Genomic DNA, 16,275 nt, shown 5'->3' with positions numbered 1-16,275 from the left:
TGTGCTCTATTTTATTCCCCCTTTCTCTTTGACAATGCATGAATCTCCATCCCTATTATCTTTGTGCTTTGCTCCATTTTTTTAAACCATCTGGTAGACAGTACAGGATAATAAAAACAATAGCCTGAAAAACAGTTTCTATCCCAGGGCAGTAACCGTATGGAATTCTACTGTATACTGCAATACTAATGCAATATCAGGTGTTCAATTGTACACAATGTGAAGGATGTGTGTTTGCGTTTTACTGTATTTTCATAGTTATAATGTACACTGCAGATGGCATTTAATTTCATTGTACGATGTGCAATGATAATAAAGTAAACCAGGGTTCACTCGTGCCTGTCGGTCGTAGGAGAGCTGGTCGCGAAGGCAGCGTGAAACTCCATCCACCCCGAGATGTTGCCATTTGGGTTCTTTTACCCTCTGCACATGCACAGAACGCTTTGAGCATGCGCAGAGGGTAAACCAACCCAAATGGCGGCATCCGGGCAGGTTGGTGGAGCCTCACGCTACCTTTGCGACTGGCTCTCCAATGGCCGACAGGCACGAGTGAACCAGGAGCATTTCACTCCTGAAACAAATTTAACTTTTGTCTTTGCAAACAATACCCTTCAAAAAAAAAAAGCTGCTATACCACGTTTTAGAAAGAAGCAAGAGAGTAAGGGGGACAGCAAATTACTTCTGCCTTAAGCAACTTCTGCCTTAGAGGAGAAAATACTTGTATGATCTTGTCCACATTAAGTATGACAGCTGACCATTTTCTAGGCTTACTTCAGGTTGTTGGATTGAACATTTCACATCTCAAAACAGCAAAATGGCTTGACTAGCCGGTGTTATGATAGGGAATTCCTGGATGCGCAGGGCAAGGGGGTTGGATTAGATGATCTTCAAGATCCCTTTCCAGCCTATCCCCTATGTTTGATGATATTGTATAGAATACAAGGAGACATTTCTCACATTACAACTTTTCTAACTGTCCAGAAGGCTTTCTGTTAGTCTGGCTTCCCTTTGTACAGTATTTTGGGAATCAGGTTATTACATTTCTAAACAAAACAAAAAACAATTACTGGAATGTTTGTATGTCTTTCACTGGTTATGTTTCTATGGAATTCTTGAACATATGATAATAATAATAATAATAATAATAATAATAATAATAATAATAATAATTTATTAGATTTGTATGCCGCCCCTCTCCGAAGACTTGGGGCGGCTCACAACAAACGATAAAAAAACAATATTATACAGGCACAAATCTAATATTAAGAAAAAACTAAAAACCCTATAATAATTAAAAACTAAACAGCACATACATACCAAACATAAATTATAATAAGCCTGGGGGAAAGGTGTCTCAAATCCCCCATGCCTGGCGGTATAAGTGAGTCTTAAGTAGTTTACGGAAGACAAGGAGGGTGGGAGCAGTTCTAATCTCCGGGGGGAGTTGATTCCAGAGGGCCGGGGCCGCCACAGAGAAGGCTCTTCCCCTGGGGCCTGCCAGATGACATTGTTTAGTCGACGGGACCCGGAGAAGGCCAACTCTGTGTGACTTTATCGGCCGCTGGGATTCGTGCGATATTGATTTTTATATTACTATTATTATTATTATTATTATTATTATTATTATTATTATTATTATTATTATTATTTAGACTTCTATGCCGCCCTTCTCCAAAGACTCGAAGACTTTATATGGTTAGCCATTAGTGCAGCTCTGCTCTGCTAACAAACACAACAAATAAAAACAATATGAATATATACGGTATATTAAAAAATACAAGCCCAGCTAAAATACAAAGTGGCTGCAGAGGATACTCTGCTGTACCAAACAATATGAGTTTAGTCTCCTGATTTAATTTATGAATTGAATTGTGTTGTCAATTCCAGGTCAAATTAATCCCCTCTGGATTATAGCATTTTATCTAAGCACTGAAAATCTTTTTCTTTTTTTGTGTGCAAATCTAGTTTGCAAAAGCAGCAACCAACATGCCATGGGCTGAGTTTTGCAACAAACTCTTGGAAATAAATGTACTGAGTGAATCTGAGAGCAAGATGCTATTGCATAATTTTTCATTGTCTGTTAGGGGCCTTTTCCCTCCTGTTTAACTGGGAGGTCTAAAAACAAGCATCTATTACAAAAAGATTATAAGGCTGTTACGTGCTTCCCTGCTATGATTGTTTAACTAGTTAACTATTAATTTCTCATACTGAACTACCAGTAAATTGCATGGACAATCAAAGAATTCCACTAAGTGATGGATGGGAATGTTATGATTTCTTCCAGCACAATGTGTAAAGTTCTTAATGTGCAACGACTTAAAAAAAAATCCACAGGGTTTTTGATTTGGGGATTTTTTTTAAAAAAAGAAAAGAAAAGAAAGCAAAACTGATGTTGATGTTGAGCTGGACAGAAGGGTTCAAAAATCTGCATTTGAATTTTGGCATTTTCCATCACACTGGTGGAGCCAAATGACCATTACCCTTCCTATTCTTCCTCTCTCTCCTTTCCCCACTTTTTAATTTTTTAAAAAGAATAAATAACTCAAGGCAGAAAACATGCACAATATTCCTTCCGGCTCCTATTTCCCCCACAACAAACCTGTCAGGATTGAGCCCAACGTTTCACAACGTTGGGCTGAAACAGAATGACTGGCCCAGGATCACCCAGCTGGATTTCATATTCAATTCAATTTATTAGATTTGTATGCCGCTCCTCTCCGAAGACTCGGGGCAGCTCACAACAATGGTAAAAACAATATTATAGTGGCACAAATTTAATATTAAAAGAAATAACTAAAACCCTATCATATTAAAACCAGACAACACATGCACACCAAACATAAATTATAAGGAGCCTGGGGGAAAGATGTCACAAATCTCCCATGCCTGGTGATACAGGTGGGTCTTGAGTAATTTACGGAAGACAAGGTGGGTGGGAGCAGTTCTAATCTCCGGGGGGAGTTGGTTCCAGAGGGCTGGGGCCGCCACAGAGAAGGCTCTTCCCCTGAGGCCTGCCAGACGACATTGTTTAGTCGACGGGACCCGGAGAAGGCCAACTCTGTGGGACCTTATTTGTCGCTGGGATTCGTGCGGTAGCAGGCGGTTTCGGAGGTATCTAAAACTTATAGTTTCTTGGCTTTTAGACCTATAGCCATTTCATCCAATAGGCTTCTTTCCTTCTTCTTCATTCTGAAGACCCACCTTTACAGCTACATGATAGGCCAGGGTAGCAAATAGAAGGATCAAAATAAATTCATCTTTGCCTAATCTCATCAATCAACCCTGTTTGGGAAAGAGGAGGAAAGAGATAATATCCAAAAAGAGAAAATGGCTAATACAGTGTTCCCTCGATTTTCGCGGGGGATGCGTTCCGAGACCGCCCGCGAAAGTCGAATTTCCGCAAAGTAGAGATGCGGAAGTAAATGCACTATTTTTGGCTATGAACAGTATCCCAAGCCTTCCCTTAACACTTTAAACCCCTAAATTACAATTTCCCATTCCCTTAGCAACCATTTAGATTATTACTCACCATGTTTATTTATTAAAGTTTATTTTAAAAAAATGTTTTTTAAAGGCAGACGAAAGTTTGGCAATGACATATGACATCATCGGGCGGGAAAAACCGTGGTATAGGGGGGAAAACTGTGAAGCATTTTTTAATTAATATTTTTGAAAAACCGTGGTACAGACATTCCACGAAGTTCGAACCCGCGAAAATCGAGGGAATACTGTATTCCAATGTAGAAAACACATTCATATTCTGGTAAAAAGAGAAAACGGCTACGCTCCTTTGAGATGTTTCTGAGGCCAAAGCTAGATTACAACACACAATCCCAGCGAATTGCTGAATCAAGTGCATTCTCCTGTGGTGAGAGCTCAGCATTTCAGAGAATATTGATCATTCTATCCTAATCTTTTCAAAGCTCTTGTGGTTAAAAGATAGGATAGTTTATGCTTGTTTGTTTTTTTCTCCCCCAGGATGAAGCTACTTAAAGTCAGAGAAGCTGCACAAACAGCCTTCCGTAAACTTCTTCCTCTAACAGAAAGTTTGAATGTCCCAAATCAACTAAAACAATGAGGTCCAGACTCCTTGACAGGATATAAATCTGTGTACACCCAGAGGGAGCAGGTATAAAAAGAAAGGGAGAAGGACAACAGCCAAACATCGATCTTCCCAAGAAGAGTTATGCAGGGGGAAAAAATGCAGGGCAGTAATGAAAGAAGAGTTAATGGATCTGGATCTTGATTGTTACAAGGAACAAATTATTATTATTATTATTATTATTATTATTATTATTATTATTATTATTATCATTATCATTATTTATTAGATTTGTATGCCGCCCCTCTCCGAAGACTCGGGGCGGCTAACAACAATATAAAAAGACAATGTAAACAAATCTAATATTAAAAACCATCTAAAAAACCCCAATTTAAAGAACCAATCATACATACAAGCATACCATGTATAAATCCTATAAGCCTAGGGGGAAGATAAATTTCAATTCCCCCATGCCTGACGACAGAGGTGGGTTTTAAGGAGCTTGCGAAAGGCAAGGAGGGTGGGGGTAACTCTGATATCTGGGGGGGGGGCTGGTTCCAGAGGGTCGGGGCCGCCACAGAGAAGGCTCTTCTCCTGGGTCCCACCAAACGACATTGCTTAATCGACGGGACCCGGAGAAGGCCAACTCTGTGGGACCTAACCGGTTGCTGGGATTCGTGCGGCAGAAGGCCTATACAGTGATCCCTTGTTTTTCGCAGGGGATGCGTTCCAAGACCACCCGTGAAAAATGAATTTCCATGAAGTAGAGGAAAGATATTTTTTTAATGTATTTGGACTTTTAAAACCCATCCTTTGCATTAAACAGTCATCCTGTAATGTTTCTCAGCTGGAACTACATGTGATACCCTACCAGTTTCTTTAATAGAGAACAGTAGTACTGTAGAAGAATTTTATGAATTTTTAATGGATTTAAAATTTTCAATGGATTTAATGGATTTAAGCCCCTTTGAAAACCCGTGAAGTAGCGAATCTGCAAAAGATGAACCGCAGAGTAGTGAGGGATTACTGTATTACATTACATTACGTATATGCTATTCTGTTGCTTTTTAGAGGTTATCCAGAATTTTGCAGCCAAGCCTGATTTAGGTGGTGGGGGAGAGGAAGAAAACAGGCTACTCTTTCCCACCCAGAAAGAGAATTTCCTAGACTTTGTGGACAGAAGCAAGTAAACAATGCTGCTCAAATCAAATGCTTCATCATATAGGTCTTGCAGGGATTAAATGCTCTCAGTTCGGTCGTGCCTATTGGTCGTTGTCGGTAGCGATCACAGCGCAAAGCTTTGCCCGCCCACTTGGATGCCACCATTTGGGTTATTTTACCCTCTGCACATGTGCAAAGCATTCATGGCATCGGGCCAGAATATCTCAGAGACCGCCTCCTGCCGCACGAATACCAGCGACCGGTTAGGTCCCACAGAGTTGGCCTTCTCCGGGTCTCGTCGACTAAACAATGTCGTCTGCCGGGACCCAGGGGAAGAGCCTTCTCTGTGGCGGCCCCGACCCTCTGGAACCAGCTCCCCCCGGAGATTAGAATTGCCCCCACCCTTCTTGTCTTTCGTAAACTCCTTAAAACCCACCTCTGCCGCCAGGCATGGGGGAACTGAGACATCTCCCCCGGGCTATACAGTTTATGCATGGTATGTTTGTGTGTATGTTTTGTTTTTAATAAGGGTTTTTTTTTAGTGATTTTTAATTATTAGATTTGTTATATATTGTTTTGTTGTTGTTGTGAGCCGCCCCGAGTCTGCAGAGAGGGGCGGCATACAAATCTAAATAATAATAATAATAATAATAATAATAATAATAATAATAAGTCTGAAAAAGTGGTCAAAAGTATGGATCATCGACATCGCAATCCCACAGGACAGCAGAATTGAGGAGAAGCAGCTACAGAAATTAGTGAAATATGAAGATCTAAAAATCGAGCTGCAACAACTCTGGCATAAGCCAGTGTGAGTGATCCCAGTGATACTTGGCACGCTCGGGGCAGTGCCAAAGGATCTCAGCGGACATTTGAAAACCATCGGAATTGACAAAATCTCCATCTGTCAATTGCGAAAGGCCGCTTTACTGGGATCGGCAAACATAATTCGCCACTACATCACGCAGTCCTAGGTGCTTGGGAAGCGCCTGACTGGTGATGAAATACGAAATCCAGCATAGTGATCTCGTTTGCTGAGTTGTATTGACATAATAATAATAATAATAATAATAATAATAATAATAATAATAATAATAATTTGGCATATGCGCAGAAGGTAAAAGAACCCAAATGACAGCATCTGGGCAGGTGGGCAAAGCCTTTCACTGCGATCGTTCCTGGCTTTATGACTCATTACTGGCTTTATGACTCGTTACTGGCTTTATGACTCGTTACTGGCTTTATGACTCGTTACTGGCTTTATGACTTGTTACTGGCTTTATGACTCGTTACTGGCTTTATGACTCGTTACTGTCTTTATGACGACCGCCAGGCATGCCCAAACGGGGAGTATTTCAGCCCTCTGCTCCCAGCATGCCTACATAATTGCTTTGTAGTGGGTCTGAAACCTATGTAAATAAACACATCCAATAAATCTTAGTGATCTCCAAAGACACGGTTGGAGTTGTGGAAAAATCAAGTTTGCAATAAAAACTGGAGGAGGGTCGGAAAAAAAGAGGTGGAAACAAATGCATTGATTCCAACAATTTGCCAAAACTTACGTGTTTGTTCGTAATGTCAGCTTTAATCCAGCCAAACCACTCATACGTGTTGCATTTTAGGAACTGCCAGTTCAGTTTATAGCTCCGGGCATCACCTGTTGCTGAGCAGAGGAGACATCAGCCCATTTGCCTTTCAACCTGCGGCAAAAGGTAAGAACAAAGTGAGGATTCAGGCAGGATTTCCTGGCAGTGCATAATCTGAGGATGATTCCTTCCCTTCATGCTTTATGCACTTAGCTGTTTTTGTAAGGCAGGACAAGAACAGCTATGACAACATAATTAATGCCTTGCCATGTAAGTTTCCTGTTTCTAAGTGGCTATTAGCACCTCTAGAAGCACCTCCGGAAGTTCATAAGCAGGACATGCAATAGATTTATCCGTCTCTAGAATTTGGTATCTGGAAGTATCTGGGCCAGAATACATCCGGAACCGCCTTCTACCGCACGAATCCCAGCGGCCGATAAGGTCCCACAGAGTTGGCCTTCTCCGGGTCCCGTCGACCAAATGTCGTTTGGCGGGCCCCAGGGGAAGAGCCTTCTCTGTGGTGGCCCCAGCCCTCTGGAACCAACTCCCCCCCCAGAGATTAGAACGGCCCCCACCCTCCTTGTCTTTCGCAAATTACTTAAGACCCACCTTTGTCGCCAGGCATGGGGGAGTTAAGTTATTCTTTCCCCCTTGGCTATTACAAGTTATGCATGGTATGTTTGTGTGTATGTTTGGTTTTTTATAATAAGGGTTTTTTAGTTGTTTTTATTAATTGGATTGTTCATGTTGTTTTACCACTGTTGTTAGCCGCCCCGAGTCTGCGGAGAGGGGCGGCATACAAATCCAATCAATCAATCAATCAATCAATCAATCAATCAATCAATAAGTCTATCCACTCTGGACCTCAAAACTCCATGTACCAATGATGGTGCCCAGCAGTCAGATGCAAGCAACCAGATCTACATGTACAGAATTCAAGCTAACTACTTTATTATATTCTGCCCGTTATACAGGAATCCTCCAAACTGCTTGTCTTCTCTTGGGAATATTGATTGATTGAATGATTTGGTTTGGTTTGATTTCTATGCCGCCCTTCTCCGTAGACTCAGGGCAGCTCACAACAGAGGAAAATATAAAAAGCAAATAAGAAATCTAATATTAAAAATATACCCTAAACCCCTGATTCTTGAAATCCACATTTCATCCTATCATACATTATGCATTCAATCGTCGCCCGGGGCTGGATGTTAAAAACTCAATGGCCCTAAGCCTGTCCGCAAGATTTTGAAACCTTGCGGAAAGCCGAGAGGGTGGGGTAGTATGAATCTCTGGAGGGATTTGATGCCAGAGGGTCAGGGCCACCATAGAGAAGGCCCTTCCCCTAGGCACCGCCAGATGATATTGCCTGGCTGACGGGACCTGGAGAAGGCCAACTGTGTGGGACCTGACCAGCCGCTGGGACACATGAGGCAGAAGACAGTCCTGTATGTAATCTGGTCCGATGTCATCTATTATTATTATTATTTTATTATTATTTATTAGATTTGTATGCCGCCCCTTTCCGTAGACTCAGGGCGGCTCACAACAATAACAAAGACAATGTAAGAAGAAATCTAATAATTTTAAAAACACTAAAAATTCCATTATTAAAAGCAAGCATACACACAAACATACCATCTATAAACTGTATAGGCCCGGGGGAGGTGTCTCAGTTCCCCCATGCCTGACGGCAGAGATGGGTCTTAAGAATTTTACGAAAGGCAAGGAGGGTGGGGGCAGTTCTGATCTCCGTGGGGAGCTGGTTCCAGAGGGTCGGGACCACCACAGAGAAGGCTCTTCTCCTGAGTCCCGCCAAACGACATTGTTTAGTCGACGGGACCCGGAGAAGGCCAACTCTGTGGGACCTAACCAGTCACTGGTATTCGTGCGGCAGAAGGCGGTCCCGGAGATATTCTGGTCCAATGCCATGAAGGGCTTTATAGGTCATAACCAACACTTTGAATTGTGACCGGAAACTGACCGGCAACCAATGCAGAGTGCGGAGTGTTGGTGTAACATGGGCATATTTAGGGAAGCCCATGATTGCTCTTGCAGCTGCATTCTGCAAGATCTGAAGTTTCCGAACACTTTTCAAAGGTAGCCCCATGTAGAGAGCTTTACAGTAGTAGAACCTCGAGGTCATCTAGGGCTTAGATATGGTGCATGGGGGTCTGTTAGTCCAGGATCTTTTGAAGTTGCACTTGAATCTTCCTCCCTGCCTGGTGGGTGTTTTCCAACAGTACTCAATGAATGTGTCTGTTAATGTCTTCAAAGCCAGTTTAATGATCATCACTCTTGAGGCAGAAAGCAAATTCCTTTAACTAACAATGGTGTCCTGCTGATAAGATTTTCTACCTGGCCCCACTGCAAGCATAAATACCTAACACTCTTCATTTTATTCCCCTTATTTCTCACAGTTGTTTTTCTTCCCCTCTTTTGTCTTTTATTCTTGTCGTAGGGAAATGTTTATATCTCTCAACCAGAAGTTATAATGCAGTAGGAGTATCAGATATACAGGGCTTATTGGAGAACTTTATAACCAGCTGTGATCCAAAAATCAGAGATAAATACTTAATGGGTTGTTAGAAGGTCTGATCAGTCATTGCTTAATGACAGGGCTAATGTCTAAATCCATAACGTTCTGGCTGAAAACCACAGTCTCCTTTCCTCATTCACAGTTTTAAAGAAATATTGATAACAACAATAATTTTTGCATGGAAAGCTATAATTTCAACAATCGAGTTATCGAAGCGTGGAACTCATTACCGGGCTCAATTGTGTCAACCCCTAACCCCCAAAATTTCTCCCTTAGACTCTCCACGATTGACCTCTCCAGGTTCCTAAGAGGCCAGTAAGGGGCGCACATAAGTGCACTGGTATGCCTTTCGTCCCCTGTCCAATTGTCTTTCCTTTCTCTCACTTATCATATATATTTTCTTTCTTTCATATATCCTCTCCTCTAAGTTCACTTTTACCCTTATATATATTACCACGTGTCTATTTTTTCTTCCTATGTATTTGTGTATTGGACAAATGAATAAAATAAATAAATAAATCTTGGTTCTTTCATGAACTGGAAGATCTTGGGTGGTTTCAACCTCTATTATAATTTAAAGCCACCAATAGCTCTGAAAACAAAACAAACAGTAAGATATTCCAATCACTACCCTTGTCAAAAAACCCCCAAATCCAGGAATCTTTTCCTTGTCTGAAGTAACAAAATGTAAATTTTGGTGTAGTACACATTAGTTACCTGCCAATGCTACTGATTCTCCCTGGAAAGATTGCATTTAACTGCTTCAAAATACTTCCAGGGAATAGAGTTATGGATATCACAGGTTTTACCACAGATATCCTAGTTTTTAGACAGAGAAGTGATGCATTTATTCATCTGCAAAGGTTTATACAGCACTCAGTCCACAAGACTATGGATGGTTCATAAGGCAAAATATGCAATTCAATACCAGCAGGATAAAAAGATAGCAGCCACAAATCAGCCATGAACCAGACAACTAAAAACCAGTCTCCAAATATTCAGATAAATAAGACTGTTTAATGACTCAAAGGAAAGCCAGTAAGGAGACTACCTGATGCACCTCTGGAGATAAATTGTTTCTCAATATCTGGCTAATGAGAAGACTTGCCTTTAGGACCATGCCCCTTTGATCTCTTGTGATGGCAATGTTAGAAACATAGAAACATACAAGACTGACGGCAGAAAAAGACCTCATGGTCCATCTAGTCTGCCCTTATACTATTTCCTGTATTTTATCTTACAATGGATACATGTTTATCCCAGGCATGTTTAAATTCAGTTACTGTGGATTTACCAACCACGTCTGCTGGATGTTTGTTCCAAGCATCTACTACTCTTTCAGTAAAATAATATTTTCTCACGTTGCTTTTGATCTTTCCCCCAACTAACTTCAGATTGTATCCCCTTGTTCTTATGTTCACTTTCCTATTAAAAACATTTCCCTCCTGAACCTTATTTAAACCTTTAACATATTTAAATGTTTCGATCATGTCCCCCCTTTTCCTTCTGTCCTCCAGACTATACAGATTGAGTTCATTAAGTCTTTCCTGATACGTTTTATGCTTAAGACCTTCCACCATTCTTGTAGCCCGTCTTTGGACCCGTTCAATTTTGTCAATATCTTTTTGTAGGTGAGGTCTCCAGAACTGAACACAGTATTCCAAATGTGGTCTCACTAGCGCTGTATATAAGGGGATCACAATCTCCCTCTTCCTGCTTGTTATACCTCTAGCTATGCAGCCAAGCATCCTACTTGCTTTTCCTACCGCCCGACCACACTGCTCACCCATTTTGAGACTGTCAGAAATCACTACCCCTAAATCCTTCTCTTCTGAAGTTTTTGCTAACACAGAACTGCCAATACAATACTCAGATTGAGGATTCCTGTTAAGCAACCTCCTTTCTTCTGTTGTCCTGCAACCAAGATATATAGAGATTTGTAGGTAATAATCAGCATTGGGCCTGGAAGCTCACCAATGGCCAACAAATTAACCAGATAATAGGTGTTACGTAACACTGGCAACTCTCATCTCCAAATGTCCTAGTTGCCTCACCTTGCACCAGCTGAACTTTACAGATTGTCTTCAAAGACAGAGCATAAATAATTGTCATGATGGCTTCATGGTCCAGGTAGGACTTCAACTACTACCAGACAAATATGTGTAAAGGTCCCTTTGACCCTGACTTCCATCTATTGCTCACCCGTGAGCCCAGAAGAAACTTTAGACTGTGGACAAGGTGAGAACAATAATCAGTGGAGCATGAGGAATCACTGATGTTCCTGAACAAATAATAATCCTGTCTTTCGGGGATTCAACCTGCTAGAGAGCATGGTCGGTGGGCCCTATAACCGAGGTGACTCAGTGGCTGCCTTGAACATAACCTTAATACTTGAAGAACAGCAAAAACTCAGAGCCAAACACCTGACTAAAAAGAACGCTGGCCACTGTACAGCTCAGAATATTATGTAACTTGGAATAAATGGTATTATTGGATGGAAAATAAAACAAAAGAATGTGATATGTGAAAGAATGTACAAAAATTGGAAACACGTAAATATAAATTGTTGTGGTTAGCTCTGGCCCAGCTGCAGGCCTGTTTTGCCCCCAGTGGAATCTGCTGATGAAGGCTCCCCTGACCAAGAAGACATGAGTGACAGGGAGGAGGAGAGTGGGGCAGACAGCTCAGAAGGAGATCAATTCTCTAGCTCCTCCTTGGATTCAGAACAAGAGTTAATGATACAGCCCCGCATGCGGAGAGCAATGCATAGGCAACAACAACTGAAAGATTATTATCAAAGAAAATGAGGCCACCTGTGGTTGGGTGAGGCTGTGGTAATTAGTGAGGCTGCTATAAATAGCAGCCTGTGGGTTTGGCCATTGTGGAGGATTATCTGATCATTGTGTTTCGTGACTGCTTTACTGACTTTGACCTTTTGTGTGCTGATCCCCCCCCCCCCGCTTTGATACTAAACCAGGGCAAAGTGTGTTTCACTTTGTGAAAGAAGAAGGACTGTGAATTGCCTCACAGCTGCAAGCTGAGTATCACAGAACTGATAAGGGACTTGTACAAATTACCAGTTTGTTTGGAGACGAGTGCTCTTTGCTATACCAAAAGAGGGCTTGGTTTAAGTGAATTTTCATTATAAAGAACATTGTTTTGAATTTTCAAATGTGTGTGTGTCTGAAATTTGTACCTGTGAATTTTTGGGAGGATTCTACCAGAGAGCCCGACAGAACAATAAATAATACAGAGTAGAAATATAAATAACAGTAGACTATAGAAAAGACGTAATATAAGAGATCGGTATTGATCTGTATAAAATTACTGTGATGTTTTTTAAAAATAAAAAATGAATAGATAAATCTTTTAAAAAAAGAACGCCAGCACCGTTTGACAGCTCCCTGCCAAACGGCTTGGTCAATCACGGACTACCATTGTTCCCCCTTCCTAGAGTGGTCCCCTGGTGGCCTTCCGATATATTACATAACCTATGGGCTTATTTTGGCCCATCCAGATCCACTATGTCTTCTCTCTGAGTGAAAATCCCTGCATTTTTTTATGCAATGCCTAGAATCTCATTTTGTGTGAGATTGGGATGGCTATACACATTTAATTAATGAACAAACACTTCTGACTTGGGCAACTGAGCGTCATCCACATACTGATATCTCATCCCAAACTTCTAGGTGTTTTCAAATAATGTTAAATAGAAATGAAGTGAGAATTGAGCTCTGAGGGAATCCATGTTGGACTTGACTTCTTCCTTTAATAATGATTGAAAACTCCACAGCAACAGTACTATAATAAAATGGTGTCGCCATCTCCCAACCCTATATGCCAGTGACCCCAACCTTTTGGGCACCAGGGACCAGTTCCATGGAGAGAGATTTTTCCATGAACTAGAGAGGGCTTGTGTATTGTCTGCATCCCGCAGATGGGGCTTTTCTTGTTTGCATGGCCAGAAACTGGGCCACTTCACTGATCAGGGATTGCCATGGGCAGTTCAATAAGATAACATGGGCAGTAGTATTAAGATAGTAAGCAGTCTGATAAGACAAAGAGCAGCACACTCTCAGGCTACCCACCAAATCAACCAATGTTGTTTTTGTCTGAGTCCAGAGTGGAAGGAATCTAGATAATTGGCTTCACCAATTATTACAGCTGATTTACCATTACTATTTCCAGCATTTTCTTCAAAAAGGGAAGGTTAAACACCTGGCAAAAATTTGCTTGATCAAGGAGGGTTTTTTCAAGAAACAGCAGATCACCATTTCTCCCAAAGGCTGAAGTACTATGTCTCCTCTGAAAGAAACATTCACCACCTCTTGACTCTACCTACCCATCCAAAGAAGCCACGAGGGGCATGAATCTAGCCACATGTGGTGGAAATCTTATTACAGAAGGTTCAATGCTGTTACTCGGTCTCCACAAGGTTGAATGACCGTGCCTCACGATGTTATCTCAGATCACATTAGACTCCATTTAAAAGGTGTCTGAAGGATATGAGTCATTTTACATTTGCAAAGAATCTAGCAAACATGTCACAAAGACCAGCAGGAACATTGTCCTTGGCCATTCCTTCCTAAAATGAACAAGTCATCCTGGCCACGCAACATAATTATACTTTTAACTTTCCTGTAGGGTGCATAGTCACTATCTTTCCAAAACCACAACATTCTCTGCCTCAAACATTCTTGCATTGTCAGATGAAGTGTAATTGTATTTTTAATACAAGATAACCCTTCCCCCTCCCATGGTTAAATAATGTTATGGACTGGTATCTTCAAATTTGTCAATGTATATCCCACTTATTTCTATGGATGGTAACTTTCTGTTTCAAGGTCAAACACCAGTAAACAAAGCAAAAAAAAAAAAAAGGCCTAGATTTGCTTATTGACCTGGATACCAATCAATCAAAAAATTGATCTACTGCTAATTAACTTGGATCAATTTCCTTCCTGTTCCATTTATGCAGACTTCTCTATCAGAGGAAAGAATTGCAAGGAAGACACTGCTCTAAAGAGGAATGATATAGATTCTAGAAAACACAATTGTTTAGATTAATGTTAGGAGTCTTCGGAGAGAGGCGGCATACAAATCTTATAAATAATAATAATAATAATAATAATAATAATAATAATAATAATACTGACTACAAGCATAGACATGATGCTGTGGCACAGATGATCCACTGGAACTTGTGCCAGAACTACCATTTACCAGTGGCAAAGAACTGGTGGGATCATAAGCCCGAAAAAGTGGTCGAAAATGAGCAAGTAAAACTACTGTGGGACTTCCGACTTCCGACTGACCGAATTCTGAAGCATAACACACCAGACATCCTGATTGTGGAGAAAAAGAAAGTATGGATCATCGACATCGCAATCCCAGGGGACAGCAGAATTGAGGAGAAGCAGCTAGAGAAATTAGTGAAATTCGAAGATCTAAAAATCGAGCTGCAACGACTCTGGCATAAGCCAGTGAAAGTGGTCCCAGTGGTACTTGGCACGCTGGGCGCAGTGCCAAAGGATCTCAGCGGACATTTGAAAACCATCGGAATTGACAAAATCTCCATCTGTCAATTGCAAAAGGCCACTTTACTGGGATCGGCAAACATAATTCGCCACTACATCACTCAGTCTTAGGCGCTTGGGAAGCGCCTGACTGGTGATGAAATACGAAATCCAGCATAGTGATCTCGTTTTCTGCGTTGTATTGACGTAATAATGATAATACTCCATAGTAGAATCGGGAGCAGTGTGATATACAAGAAAACAAAATCCAATCAAACATCAGTTCTATGACATTGAGTTCCTCAGGTGTATGTTTTCATGAAAAACAGTTTTCTCTCAAGAATTGAAAAGCCATTTTCCTGCTGTCATCCTGCTGTGATTTTCCTGTTCTTGATCTCTCTTCAGAAACAAATAATCCTTAAAAGCCAGAGCTTGCAAAACAGTTCTAAATGAACAAAAAATTTAAAAGTGCAGATGGCAAGCTTAAAAGCTTTTGTTCAAGCGATGCACTGCCTGCAATAATTACCATCCAGAGGTACATGGTGCTCTTCCATCAACTCTAGGACAGGAGCTACAAGAGAAAATCCCATTTGAACTGATCCCTTGCATTAGCCAAGCCAGTTGTTAGAAATTCATCACGTATCATTTGGAAAGCAACCTGAGGCAACCCAGTTGCAATCAGTAGCTTCCTTGGCTTCCAAAGTTCCATTGGAATGCAAAAACGGGGCAAGAAATCAGAAAAGTTTGTGTGACTTTGATAAACCACACACAATTCTGCTGTAGTATTTTTTTATTTTTTGAAAATATTTTCCATGCACATAATTTCTCTCAGAATATAAATTAATCTAGGAATAATATTCATTTTGAGAATGTTCACCTATCCCTAAAGGGTGATGTTTAATGATTCCCATCTATGAATAGCTAAAGAAACCTCTCTCTATATTTTACTTATATTACATGTTGCTAGTTGTGTTGTATTTTTTGGACACAAACACCTAAACATTTAATGGATTCAATAAAAATATAGAATTGGTATTCTTTAAATTGATGGATAAGACAATTTTCACCTATCGGCATCAATTTATGACTATATATTACTGAGTATGACAAAGACAGATCAGCTAACAAAATAGACAGGAAAGGAATCTGTCTTTTGCAATAACATGGGAATAATAGCATGTCATTTACTATTAGAAATAATGTTGTTGGGAAATAAAATCAACTACCGAATGTTCAATGTTCTGTAGAGTTCTCTGTGTCATCTAATAACACAAACCAAGAGTTTTGTGCAGATAGTAAAAAGCAAAAGTGGAAGTGGCAAAATAAAGAGAAAATAAGGGTAAATAAGGAAAAAAAACCCATGCCTCTATTTTAGAAGCAGGCAACTCACATAATACCTTAATTCATATTAAGATACTTACGAACTTAATTCGT

General features: G+C 40.7%; 1 protein-coding gene across 2 annotated transcripts in view; it reads right to left on the bottom strand.

The window, feature by feature from the left end:
• FRMPD1 (FERM and PDZ domain containing 1) overlaps nt 1-16,275 on the bottom strand; it is a 129,240-nt gene that overhangs the window by 75,985 nt on the left and 36,980 nt on the right. For both annotated transcript variants that reach the window (XM_070742252.1, XM_070742253.1), the window contains exon 2: nt 6,766-6,903. The gene's annotated coding sequence lies outside the window, so the exon portion shown is untranslated. The remainder of the gene's footprint in view (nt 1-6,765; nt 6,904-16,275) is intronic.

This window comes from Erythrolamprus reginae, chromosome 2 (genome assembly GCF_031021105.1).
Source record: "Erythrolamprus reginae isolate rEryReg1 chromosome 2, rEryReg1.hap1, whole genome shotgun sequence".
Classification (NCBI taxonomy): Eukaryota; Metazoa; Chordata; class Lepidosauria; order Squamata; family Dipsadidae; genus Erythrolamprus; species Erythrolamprus reginae.
This window is presented reverse-complemented; position numbering and strand designations above follow the sequence as displayed.